This window comes from Mastomys coucha, unplaced genomic scaffold, assembly GCF_008632895.1.
Source record: "Mastomys coucha isolate ucsf_1 unplaced genomic scaffold, UCSF_Mcou_1 pScaffold7, whole genome shotgun sequence".
Taxonomy (NCBI): domain Eukaryota; kingdom Metazoa; phylum Chordata; class Mammalia; order Rodentia; family Muridae; genus Mastomys; species Mastomys coucha.
The window spans coordinates 9,720,499-9,733,855 of NW_022196913.1; the positions used below are offsets into that span (position 1 = coordinate 9,720,499).

At 35.8% G+C, this 13,357-nt stretch overlaps 1 pseudogene; it reads right to left on the reverse strand.

Moving 5' to 3' along the window:
- Positions 1–13,357, reverse strand: part of LOC116082587 — a 29,406-nt pseudogene that overhangs the window by 9,835 nt on the left and 6,214 nt on the right.

Consider the following 13,357-nt stretch of genomic DNA (forward strand, 5'->3'; position numbering starts at 1 on the left):
GCTAAATCTGACTGGAGCCTGTCCTTCCTGTGATCCTGGTTGTGTCAGAACTCCTGAGAGTCAAGCTGCCTCTGTGATCCTGTGGTTTTGGGATCCTGGGATCTTGGGTTTGTTAGATCACCTGGGAGTGTGGCTTTCTCTGTGTGTTGTCAGAGTGGCTGCAGAGCTTGTGCCCAATGTCTGCTCAGAACACTAACCCAGACAGACCCCGAAGAAACCAGAGCTACTAGGCTGGCGGAGTTCCTAAGTGCCTGGTCCTGCTGGTCCCAGTTACTCCCAGTGTTGGGACCTGAATTGTGTATTTAAACTTTATAAAATTCAATCAACCAGAAAATTTCTCAGTTAGAGCTGAAATTGTTGGTGATCCAAACTGCATACCTTTATGCCTATTGGGAAATGAATGAGATATACAGGTCCATGTAGCCTAGCTGGAGTTGGTTCAACAACTGTTCCAAGCAGACTTGCACCAGTTCTGGACAATGAAATGCTCACCAAACCTGCAAAAGTTGAAGAATTGATCTGACATTAAATTATTGAACTTCCAGAGTTTCTTCAGTTGGTTTACCTAACACAGGGATTAGTGTGACACTGACAAACATGGGAGAAAATATCCATCTTCTTACTGAATTTTTTTCCATATTAATTAGTTAAAATCTCTCTTCAATGTTCATTTATTATGGGTTAATCTAGAATAATACTCAAGTCCCCAAAGTTTTCAAGTAATAATAATTTATCATCAAACTCGTATTTCACCGAATATATAAAAGACTTTTGCATCTAATACTCTATAACTCTTCTTGCATATTCATTATGATGTGTTGTGTTTGGTTAACATATATGAAAGAACACTGACCTCACCCTACCTATTGTTTTAATGTAAATAATTCTTGTATAAATGTCTTCGGGATGTCCCAACCTGCATAAGAACAGTATGGGTCAGCCACTTTATAGAAAAGGAAGAGTAAGGAAACAATGCTTTTCTAGAACATAGTGATTTGTGCTCTTCTAGGTCTAAATAGCCATTTGAAATCCTTGTAAAATGACATATTATGTTACCAGTAACAAAACTGGGTGGCCTGCATTTGCTCTTTCTAAATTATTAGTTGTGGTTAATTTTGATTCCCGGTTCTTTTTAGTAAAATGGCTTATGATGAAATGATTAATTGTCATATGTACTTTCAAGCTTCTCTAACCTTCCCCTGAACAGAAATCAATGCTGTTCTGTCTATATAAATAGAAGCTGAAGAAAAATGTGCAAACTCAAAATAACTCATGGAGGGCTAGAGAGAAGTGTTAGCAAGAGAACACCACTTACTCCCCTTGTAGACAACCTGGATTTGGTTCTCAGCATCCACACGGTAATTCATAATCTCTTTCACTGTAGTTATATGGGATCTGATGCTCTCTTCTGGTCATAATTCTAGTTATAGGGGATCTGATGCCTTATTCCTGTCTCTGTAGTTACTTCTGCAGGCTAACTCATGGTAAACATATATTCAAATAGTCATGACACTAATTCACTTACAATAAATAAATATTTTTAAAATCACATATGGAAAAATCAAGATAACCTACAAATTAGATTATTGGACAATTTTACTAGTCAGAGAACATGTATTAAGGAGGATTGTAAAATATTATTATTTTTTTAAATGCTTTTATGAGACAGGGTTTCTCTGTGTCACCTTGGCTGTCCTGGAACTCACTCTGTAGACCAGGCTTGCCTCGAACTCAGAAATCAGCCTGCCTCTACCTCCCAAGTGCTGGCATTAAAGGCATGCGCCACCACCGTCCGGCTAATACTGAGATGTAGATATTTCCCTTCTCTATCTTTCAATTTCCTTCTTCATAAAAAGGGGCATAATAAACAGTGTGATCCCCTACAGTAATTAAACTTAGCTAGAGTAAGAAAAAATCAAAATATTTACATGGTCTGACCTTTCATATTAAAATCATGCCTTCTTGTAGTAACAAAAATTTCAGTATTTACATAATTTACAAATGTAGTATGACATTCCCAATTATATATACTATATAATAATAAATAATGACTATAGCTGCTAGTGAGATATGAATGTACCTTTATGTAATTCTTACTTTTTCCAGTATTTTTGTTCTAATTATAAAACAAATATTTATTGATGAAAATAAGAGTCTAATATGATAAATCAATAAAAATTGGAAGAATGCATGTCTCATTTATATGTCTGAATGGAAAATATGTTGAACATCCAATTATTCCATATAGAAGAAGAAACATTATTACTTACATTTTTTGTTAATTGTTCCATTCCTTTATATCTCAAATGATATTCCACTTCCCATTTACTCCTCTAGAAATCCCTGATACCATATATGCACTCTCCCCACTACCCTTTACCCCTATGAAAGTGGTTCCCTACATACCAACTCTCTCTGGTGGTGGAAGAACAAGAGGAGTATAGGGGTATTGTAACTCCATAAGAAGAATAATTACTCATATCTTGATTAACACAGAAAATGCTTTCTTATAATATTGTATCTTTTTGAGGAAGGAGAGAAATTATTTTCAGAACAATGAGAAAATTTTGTAGTTATTCAGGCAATCAAAAAAACCCAGTTTTCTTCTCCATTCTAAATCACACACTGGTGAACTGAGACTCAGAGAAGAAGGTAGTTAACATTCCGTTGATAAATTTAAAGATGAAGCTCACAAATTTGTCGATGTTCATTTTAACAACCTTCACTGACTTAATCATATAAAGATTGTTTCAATGGATCATGTACCATTCACTTCTATACCATATTCCCAATACCTTTGTTGTGTAAAATATATCTTCCCTCTTCACAGTGCCATCTGCAACCTTGCTTCAGATGGCTAGTCATACCTCCTTTTCATTATGATACACAGCAGCAGAATTAATATGGTGGAAACCAACACCTATAGCTATTTTGGTGGCTTCTGTAGCCTTACTCGTAGGTACCTAAAAAAGCAACCAAAAGCATCATTTAGAAATAGATATGACTTAGAATGTTTAGGGCACAAGAAGAAAAGAAACATCTTCAGAATCAAATTTCCCCATGTCTTCAGTGAGGTGTTCATTTGCAGTGAAGAATGCACCCAAGTTTGTCTGGATCTTTCCCTCTGAGTCACAAGAGTAAAGCACCCTAGAAATCACTTTAGTCCAGCCAAGTACAAACTAGTCACTGGCATTAAGGCTTTCTACTTGTACCCCAGGAACTGATATTTGTTAGAAAAATGCCTAGGTATATAAAACAATGGAGTTTATACAAGAAAAAAAAGGACATGATACCACTTAAAGAAGAAATGCTGTAGAATCCTCTTTGAGTCTTCTCTAAGGGAAGTCACAGAAACTATATCAAAGTTTCGAGCACCGAGTTTGTAAAAAAGCAAGTGTTTAAATAGAAACATTTTACAGTCTTCATTTCTAAGATGTTCACTTATAACTTGTTATAAAACCACCCTGACTTATTGCATCCTAGATGAAAGCATGTGCACATGAGCCCTATTGTTTACACAAGCAATTCATGGAAAACCTCCATCTTTCTGTTAAGGAATAAGAATATGTCAACAATATCATAACAAGATAACATTATGAAATTAGAAGATGTCTAGGGATCATCTAAAGTTGTTTGTCAAAAAAAACCTTGAGAAAATAGTGGTATGATATGAAGTCTTTTACACAGCCAGCTTATCTGCATAATAAAATATTAAAAGTATCATCAAGATGTATAAACGGTGGGCACTGGCTCAAACACAGTCCCACAACATCCAGAGGAAGCTCGACTCCCAAGTGCTCTAACATGCCCAGGATCATAGGAGCTCTAACATGCACAGGAACACAGGATCTCAGGTGTTTGGTCACACTAGGATTTCTGGATCACAGAGGCAGCCTGACTTCCAGGAGCTCTGACACACCCAGGATCTCAGGATCATAGAATCCCAGAATCATCAGATCACAGAGAAAGCTGGACTCTGAGGATTTCTGGGACAACCAGGATCATAGGAGCCAGAGGCTCTAGTCATAGATAGCAGGGGCAGTTAGCACTAGAGATAACCAGATGGCGAGAGGCAAGCACAAGAACATAAGCAACAGAAACCAAGGTTACTTGGTATCATCAGATCTCAGTTCTCCCCCCATAGCATGTCCTGAATACCTCATCACACTGGAAAAGCAAGATTTGGATTTGAAATCACTACTCATGATGAGGATAGAGGATTTTAAGAAGGACATAATTAACTTCCTTGTAGAAATACAGGAGAATACATGTAAACAGGCAAAAATCTCTTAAAGTATTATAGGAAAATACAACCAAACAGGTGAAGGAATTGAACAAAACCATCCATGATCTAAAAATGGAAATAGAAACCATAAAGATACCACAGAGGGAGACAAGCCTGGAGATAGAAAACCTAGGAAATAGATCAGGAGTCATAGTTGCAAGTATCATCAACAAAATACAAGAGATAGAAGAGAGAATCTCAAGTATAGGTGATACCATAGAAAACATTGACACAACAGTCAAAGAAAAGGCAAAATGCAAAAAGCTCCTAATCCAAAACACCCAGGAGATACAGGGCACAATGAGTCAACAAAACCTAAGAATAATAGGTATAGAAGAGACAAAAGATTGTCAACTTAAAGGGCCAGTATATATCATTAATGAAATTATTGAAGAAAACTTCCCTAACTTAAAGAAAGAGATGCCCATCAACATACAAGAAGACTACAGAACTCCAAATAGACTGGATCAGAAAAGAAATTTTTTCTGTCATAAAATAATCAAAACCACAATGTGTAAAACAAAGAAAGAATATAAAAAGTAGTGAGGGAAAAATGTCAAGTAACATATAAAGGCAGATTACACAACACTTCTCATCAGAGAATATGAAAGCCAGGAGATCTTGGACAGATGTCATACAGATTCTAAGAGAACACCAATGCCAGCCCAGGCTACTATATCCAGCACAACTTTCAATTACTGTAGATGGAGAAACCAAGATATTCTATGAGAAAACCAAATCTACACTATATATTTCCACAAAGCCAGTCCTATAAAGGATAATAGATGGAAAACTCCAACACAAAGAGGAAAACTACACTCTAGAAAAAGCAAGAAAGTAATCTTTCAACAAACCCAAAAGAAGATAACCATGCAAATATATTTTAACCTCTAACAACAAAAATATCAGGAAGCAACAATTATACTTCCTTAATATCTTTTTATCAGTGGGGTCAATTCTCCAATAAAATAGATAGATTAACAGACTGGATACAGAAACAGAACCCAACATTTTGCTGCATACAGGAATGCACCTCAGTGTAAAAGACAGACTCTACCTCAGAGTAAAAGGCAGGAAAACAATTCTCAAAGGAAATCGTCCCAAGAAACAAGCTGGACTAGCCATTCTAATAGCGAGAAAAAATAGAAATTCAACTAAAAGTCATCAAAAAAGATAAAGAAGGACCCTTCATACTTGCCAAAGGAAAAATCTACCAAAATGAACTCTCAATTCTGAACATCTATGCTCCAAATTCAAGGGCACCCACATTCATAAAAGAAACTTTATTAAAGTTCAAAGCATACATTGTACCTCACAAATAAATAGTTAGAGACTTCAACACCCCACTCTCATGAATGGACAGGTCATGGAAACAGAAACACAATTAAACAGAGACACAATAAAACTAACATGTTATGAACCAAATGTACTTAATAGATATCTATAGAACATTTCATTCTAAAACATATACCTTCTTCTCAATACCTCATTGTACCTTCTCCAAAACTGATCATATATTTGGTCAAAATCAGGTCTCAAAAATACAAGACGATTGAAATAATCCCATGCATCTTATAAGATCACCATGGACTAAAGCTGGTCTTCAATAACAACAAAAACAACAGAAAACCCACATACACATGGAAACTGAACATTGCTCTATTCAGTTATAACTTGAATAAGGAAGAAATAAAAAAAAAAAAGGCCTCAACAAATACAAGAAGATTGAAATAATCCCATGCATCCTAACAGATCACCATGGACTGAGGCTGGTCTTTAATAACAACAGCAGCAACAAAAACAAACACAAAAACAAACAAACTAAAAACCTGGAAAACCCACATACACATGGAAGCTGAACTATTAAAGACTTTTTAGAATTTAATGAAATGAAGGCATATCATACCAAAACTTATGAGACACAATGAAAGCAGTGGTAGGAGGAAAACTCATAGCTCTGAGTGCCTCCAAAGGAAATTGGAGAGAGCATACACTAGCAGCTTAACTGCACACCTGAAAGCTCTAGAAAAAGAAGAAGTAAACACATCCAAGGGGAGAAGATGGTAGGAAATAATCAAACTCAGGACTGAAATCAACCAAATAGAAACAAAAAGAACTATACAAAGAATAAAGAAAACCAGAAGCTATTTTTTTTTGAGAAAATCAATAGGATAGACAAAAACTTCACCAGATTTATCAGAGGGAACAGAGACCATACCCAAATTAACAAAATCAGAAATGAAAAGGGAGATGAAACAACAGAAACTGAGGAAATTGAAAAAAAAATCATCAGATCCTACAACAAAACTGAGAAATCTGCATGAAATGGACAATTTTCTAGACAGATATCACATTGTTAAAATTAAATAAGGACAAGGTAAACCACCTGAACAGTCCCATAACCTGTAAAGAAATAGCAACAGCCATTAAAAGTCTCCCATTCAAAAAATTCCCAGGACCAGATGGATTTAGTGCAGAGTTCAATCATACCTTCAAAGAAAACCTAATACCTACACTCTTCAAACTATTCCATGAGATACAAACACCAGGAACACTACCCAATTTGTTCTATGAGGCTACAATTACATTTACACCTAAACCACACATAGACAAAACAAAGAAAGAGAGCTTCAGACTAATTTCCCTTATGAATATCAAAAATAATAAAATTCTCTGAAATCTAATCCAAGAACACATCAAAAAGATCATCCATTATGATCAAGTATGCATAATCCCAAGGAATTAGGCATGGTTCAATGTAAGAAAATCCGCCAACATAATCCACTATATAAACAACTCAAAAAAAAAAAAAAACCTATATGATCATCACATTAGGTGCGGAGAAAGCATTTGACAAAATGGTAAAAGTTTTGTAAAGATCAGGAATTAAAGACCCATACCTAAATATAGCCAAAGCAATATCCAGCAAACTAGTAGACAACATCAAACTAAATGGAGAGAAAGTTGAAGCACTCCCATTAAAATCAAGGACTAGACAAGGCTGCCCACTCTCTCCCTTCCTTTCCATATAGTACTCAGAGTCCTATCCAGAGCAATTAGACAGCAAATGGAAGTAAAAGGGATACAATTTGGAAAGGAATAAGTCAAAATATCACTATTTCAAATGAAATGATACTATACTTAAGGGACCCCAAAAATTCCACCAGTGAACACCTAAACCAGATAAACAACTTCAGTAAAGGGGCTGGATATAAAATGAATTAAAAAAAATCAGTAGCCCTCTACTACTCAAAGGATGAACAGGGTGAGAAAGAAATTGGAGAAATGACACCCTTCACAATAGTCACAAATAAAATAAAATACCTTGGTGACTCTAACCAAGCAATTGAAAGATCTATAATGACAAGAATTTCAACTCTCTAAAAAACAAAATCAAAGAAGATCTCAGAAGAAGGAAAGATCTCCGATGTTCATGGATTAGCAGGAATAATATAGTAAAAATGGCCATCTTGCCTAAAGCAATGTACAGATACAATCCCCATCAAAATTCTAACTCAATTCTTCATAGAGTTAGGAAGAGGAATCTCAAAATTATATGAAACAACAAAAAACCCAGGATAGCTAAAACTTTTCTCAAAAATAAAAGAACTAGGTAATCACCATCCTTGACTTCAAGCTGTATTACAGAGAAATAGTGATAAAACCTGTATGGTATTGGTACAGAGAAAGACAGGAAGATCAATGGAATAGAACTGAACACCCAGAAAGTAACTCCTACACCTATGGTCACTTAATTTTTGACAAAGGAGCTAAAACCATCCAGTGTAAAAAATACAGCATTTTCAAGAAATGGTGCTGGTTCAACTGACGGTCACCATATAGAAGAATGTAAATCAATCCATTCTTGTCCCCTTGTACAAAGCTCGAGTCCAAGTAGATCAAGAACCTTCACATAAAACCAAATACACTGAAACTAATAGAAAAGAAAGTGGAGAAGAGTCTCAAACACATGAGCACAGGGGGAAAGTTCCTGAACAGAACACCATTAGCTTTTGCTTTAAGATCAACAATAAACAGATGAGACCTCATAAAATTGCAAAGCTTCTGTAAAGCAAAGGACACTGTCAATAGGACAAAACAGCAACCAACAGATTGGTAAAAAAAATATACCAATCCTACATCTGATAGAAGGATAATATCCAATATACACAAAGAACTCAAGAAGTTAGACTCTAGAGAATCAAATAACCCTATTAAAATGGGGCACAAAGCCAGACAAAGAATTCTCAACTGGGGAATATCAAATGGCTGAGAAGTACCTAAATAAATGTTCAACATCCTTAGTCATCAGGAAAATGCAAATCAAAACAACTCTGAGACTCAACCTCACATCATAAGAATGGCTAAGGTCAAAAACTTGGTGACAACTGGAGAGGATTTGGAGAAAGAGGAACACTTACCCATTGTTGATGGTTTTGCAAGCTTTGGAAGTTGGTGTTTCCTCATAACTGGACATAGTATTACATGAGGACCCAGCTATACCACTCCTGTGCATATACCCAAAAGATTCTCCAGCATATAACAAGGACACATGCTCCACTATGTGTGTCACAGCCTTATATATGATAGGCAGAAGCTGGAAAGAACTGAGATATCCTTCTATGGAGGAATGGATACAAAAAATGTGTTACATTTACACAATGGAGTACTACTTATCCATTAAAAACAATGACTAAATGAAATCCTTGGGCAAATGGATGGAACTAGAAAATATCATCCAGAGTGATGTAACCCAATAACAAAAGAACACACATGGTATGCACTCACTGATGAGAGGATATTATCTCCAAACTCAGAATACCCAAGATACAATTCACAGACTATATGAAGCTCAAGAAGATTGAAGACCAAACTGTGGGTGTTTCGGTTCTTCCTAGAAGGGGTAACAAAATTCTCATGGGAGAAAATTCAGAGACAAATTGTGCAGCAGAGACTAAAGAAAAGGCCATTCAGATTCTACCCCACCTGGGGATTCATCCCTTATCCAGTAACCAAACCCAGACAGTATTGTGTGTGCCAAGTTCTTGCTGACAGGATCCTGATATAGTTGTCTTTTGAGAGGCTTTTCAAAAGCCTGACAAATACAGATGTGGATGGTAGCAGAAGGACTGAAGTAGCTGAAAGGGTTTGCAACTCCATGGGAAGAACAACAATATCAACCAACCAGACCCCTTATAGCACCTAGGGGCTAAACCACCAACCAAAGAGTACACATGGAAGGAACCATGGCTCTAGCTGCATAAGTAGCAGAGACTGACCTTCTTGGGGATCAATGGGAGGAGAGACCCTTGCTCATGTGAAAGTTCCCTGATCCTGTGTAGTGGAATGCTAAGGTGGGGAGGCATTAATGGGTGGGTGGACAGGGAACACCCTCACAGAAGTAGGGGGGGAGGGGATGGGATAGTGGGTTTCTGGGTAGGGGATGGAAACCAGGAAATGCTATAACAATTGAAATGTAAATAAAGATAATATCCAATAACAAATGATCAAAAACTGCATATTCAAAAGAAGAGATTCATACTTAGGAAATTGAGAACATCAGACAGAAAAAAAAAAAAACCCATGCTCATGCCTTCTGTGGAAAAATTACTTAAGTGCAGAATATCATCCTTCCCAATACAAATAGTTAAATATTGCTCAACTGTACTGGAATCTCAATTTATTGATCATTCCATCTTTTATCATAGTACTTTGAAGTTGGTCCTAAAGTTGTGTATACAACAATAACAAGAAAATTACAAAGCACACAATTAAAACTTCTCTATAAAATATAAAGGCCAGAAATATAGCTTCCTTTGTGCATACTTTCTTTTGTTTGATGAGGCCAAGCTCTACTCTATCTCAAGCTAGACTCAAACTTATGAAACTCCTGTTTCTTCTTTACCTTTCACAATAGCCACAAGAATATCGAATATCTTGAGCTAGCCCTAACCAAGAAAATGAAAGACTGATATGACAAAAAGCTTTAAGTTTTCAAAGAAGAAGCTGAAGATATCAGAAAAGAGAATGATCTCCTATGCTCATCGATATAAGCATAAATATTTAGAAGGTAGTTTTACAACATAACTATTTAGAAAATCAAAATTGGTTGATGTTCCTCTAGAGACTATGACTTTCTATACTTAATAATACCATTTCCTCTGCCAACTGCTTAATGTCTTCCACTAATGCTAAATGAGCTAGGGGGTAAAAAGATTTCTCAGTTGTTGATATCTAATTTCTCTATGTGCTGTAGCCAAAATATATGGTATATTCATTAACAGAGCCTTACCATCAAGTTATAGTCAACATGAAGAATAATGGCAATAGTTTTGACAGTTAGGAACTTGAAAGTTGCTACTTATTGACTCACGTTCAAGATGTTAACAAACCAATGAGACCTTCCTAAGACCATCAGAAAATTTGGCCATGGGTCAAATTCCTTATCTAAAAATCAAGGAGATCAGAAACATGCTCATCATAGCATACACAGACAATATATTGTTTTCATTATGACCTTAATCAGAAAGCTAATACAATAACTAATGGTTTTAGGATTTCTAGAGCTTACCATACCTGAAAGAAGGTGAAGATATAATCCATCATCTCTCTTGTTTTCTATGGTCAGGAGACAATACACATAACAATTTTCTCACTGGCCTTCTGGACTGAACTGTTGAGTAGCACGGTATTAGAAAGTTTAAAGTATAGTCAATGAGAACAAGTGTACCAATTGCTTGTTTGACTGCAGAACACTTCCACTGCCTCTGGCTTTAATACACAGCAGAAACATGCAACAAGACTTCAGAGGATTGAGTCTTAAAGAGCTGAACCTTGCCCTGTTCCTGAATTTGTAGTCTTTAGGATAAACCAATGGCAGTGAGAAGGCAGACATAAACAAACAAGGTGAAATTTATAAATTATCTCACATTTTTAGATACAGTAAATAGGAAATACCACACTAACTCTCAACCAGATTTACACATAGAGCACTCCTATTTCATTATTTTTGTACCTCATGTTTTCTACAGTTATCATTGAAGTTCGTAATATGCCAGAAAGAAAAATCAGTCTTAATAGTTAAAGAAGAAAATGGAGAGATATCCCATATCCCCGGATTGCTAGAATTAATATAGTAAAAATGGCCATCCTTCCAAAGGCAATCTACAGATTCAGTGCAATCCCCATCAAAATCTCAACACAATTATTCAAAGACATGGAAAGAGTAATTCTCAAATTCATCTGAAAAGGGGAAAAAACCCAGAAATCAATTCTTAACAAAAAGAAAGGAGTATCACACCATCCCTGAACACAAGCCTTACTACAGAGCAATAGTGATAAAAACTGCATGGTACTGGTACAGAGACAGACACATTGATCAATGGAATAGAATTGAAGACCCAGAAATAAAACCACACCCTTGTGGACTATTAGGAAACTGTGGCTATATTTTGATTCACTCTTGAAATAATCACAGAACTGGAAAGGAAAGACAATGATTGGACATTGACTGGATATTGGTGAAAAGTGTTGGTGTGTTCCACAAAGGGAAACGTAGCAGCAATTAACAATCAAAGAAAGACAGGGAGAGTTTGAAAACATAGAAAAGGAATTATTTAGCATGATAATATTTAATAAAAAAAGAGAAATAGAGTTTGTAAGACATTATTTCAGCAAACACATCAGAAGGTAAGACCATTGAATTTCTAGAGTACAAAAGAGTAATTAATGGATTGATAAAATGTAAGCATGTCCACAGTGTTTTGTGAATGCAGGGCTTCTTGCATTACAACGTGGAAAATTTCATTTTCATGTTTTGATAGTTCCCTGACTGGCAGTCCAATTTTCCACTTGAGTTTTCCAGAAATGATGACATTCCTTATCTTAGATTAAATATTAAGACAGTTTCCAGGAAATTAGAAATTATCTTGAAATTGTGCAATGTGGTGTGGTAAGGCTGAGGTCAGTGTAGATAATTCCTCAAAAGGCTCTATTTCCAGGCAATTCTAGTTTGGGTTAGTTTACAGTTAAAACTAGCATTTTAGTGTACATATTATTTCAAATATGAAAGATTGAGGATGCCATTTCAGTCTCCTTTTTGGTGAGTCTGTTAGTGTCTTACACCTGAAAGAGGATTGGTATCTTGAGATTGAAAGTATTTATTTCTACCTCTGCTAACTAATGTAGTTTTTTTCAAAAATTAATATATAAGACAACAATTTCATATTTTAATGTATTCATACTTACTATAAAAAATTAACATTTCCTTAAAGGCTGGCTCCAGCTTGTAGGAGGGATATAACTTCTTATGTATGCATCATTGCCTGTGAGAACACACCTTACTGCTGGCATTAATGCCTGTTACATAGAGAGAATGGTGTCACTTGAAAGTTAGCATCAAACTTGCTGTCTATTGTACTATAATTAACAGGCCAACCCTTAGATGAGACCTGGGACTGTTGAATCTCCTCATTCCATAACATAAGGACTGCAGCTTTCTTTATCCTTTTCATACAAGATGGTCATTTGTACGTTTTCTTTTGGGAGACTTGGGGATGTGTTAAGTCAGGTATTTTTTGCAATAACCTATCAATTAAAGACTTGGGTGTAGAGGTTTTAAACAAATTTAATTTAAACAACCTCAGCACAGATTCTATAAAATCAGTGTTTGTGGAATTGAGTGCATTTCTCATGATTTCACTGGGACGGCTCACAGAAGATTGTACATTAATTCCTCTTGTGACCATCTCTTGAATTTTTTTTCTGTATAAATGTCACACTTTCATATTGTTATACAAAATAACTATAGCTTAATTATATGATAAGTCCTGTGAGTCCTTCTAGAAAATGATGATAACAGGTGTTATGGAAAAATCATACTCCAGAGACCAGCATCAGGATGCAAATCTGAATTTATTGTGCAACAAAGCTTAAATACAGTGGGCCAGTCCCAAGCCGCTAACTCTCTCTGTCTCTTTCTGTCTCTCTGTCTCTGTCTCTCTCCCTCTCTCTTTCTGTGTGTATGTTTGCATGTTCCTTTGGTTTTTGTCTTAATTTAGTTTTTATTTTTAC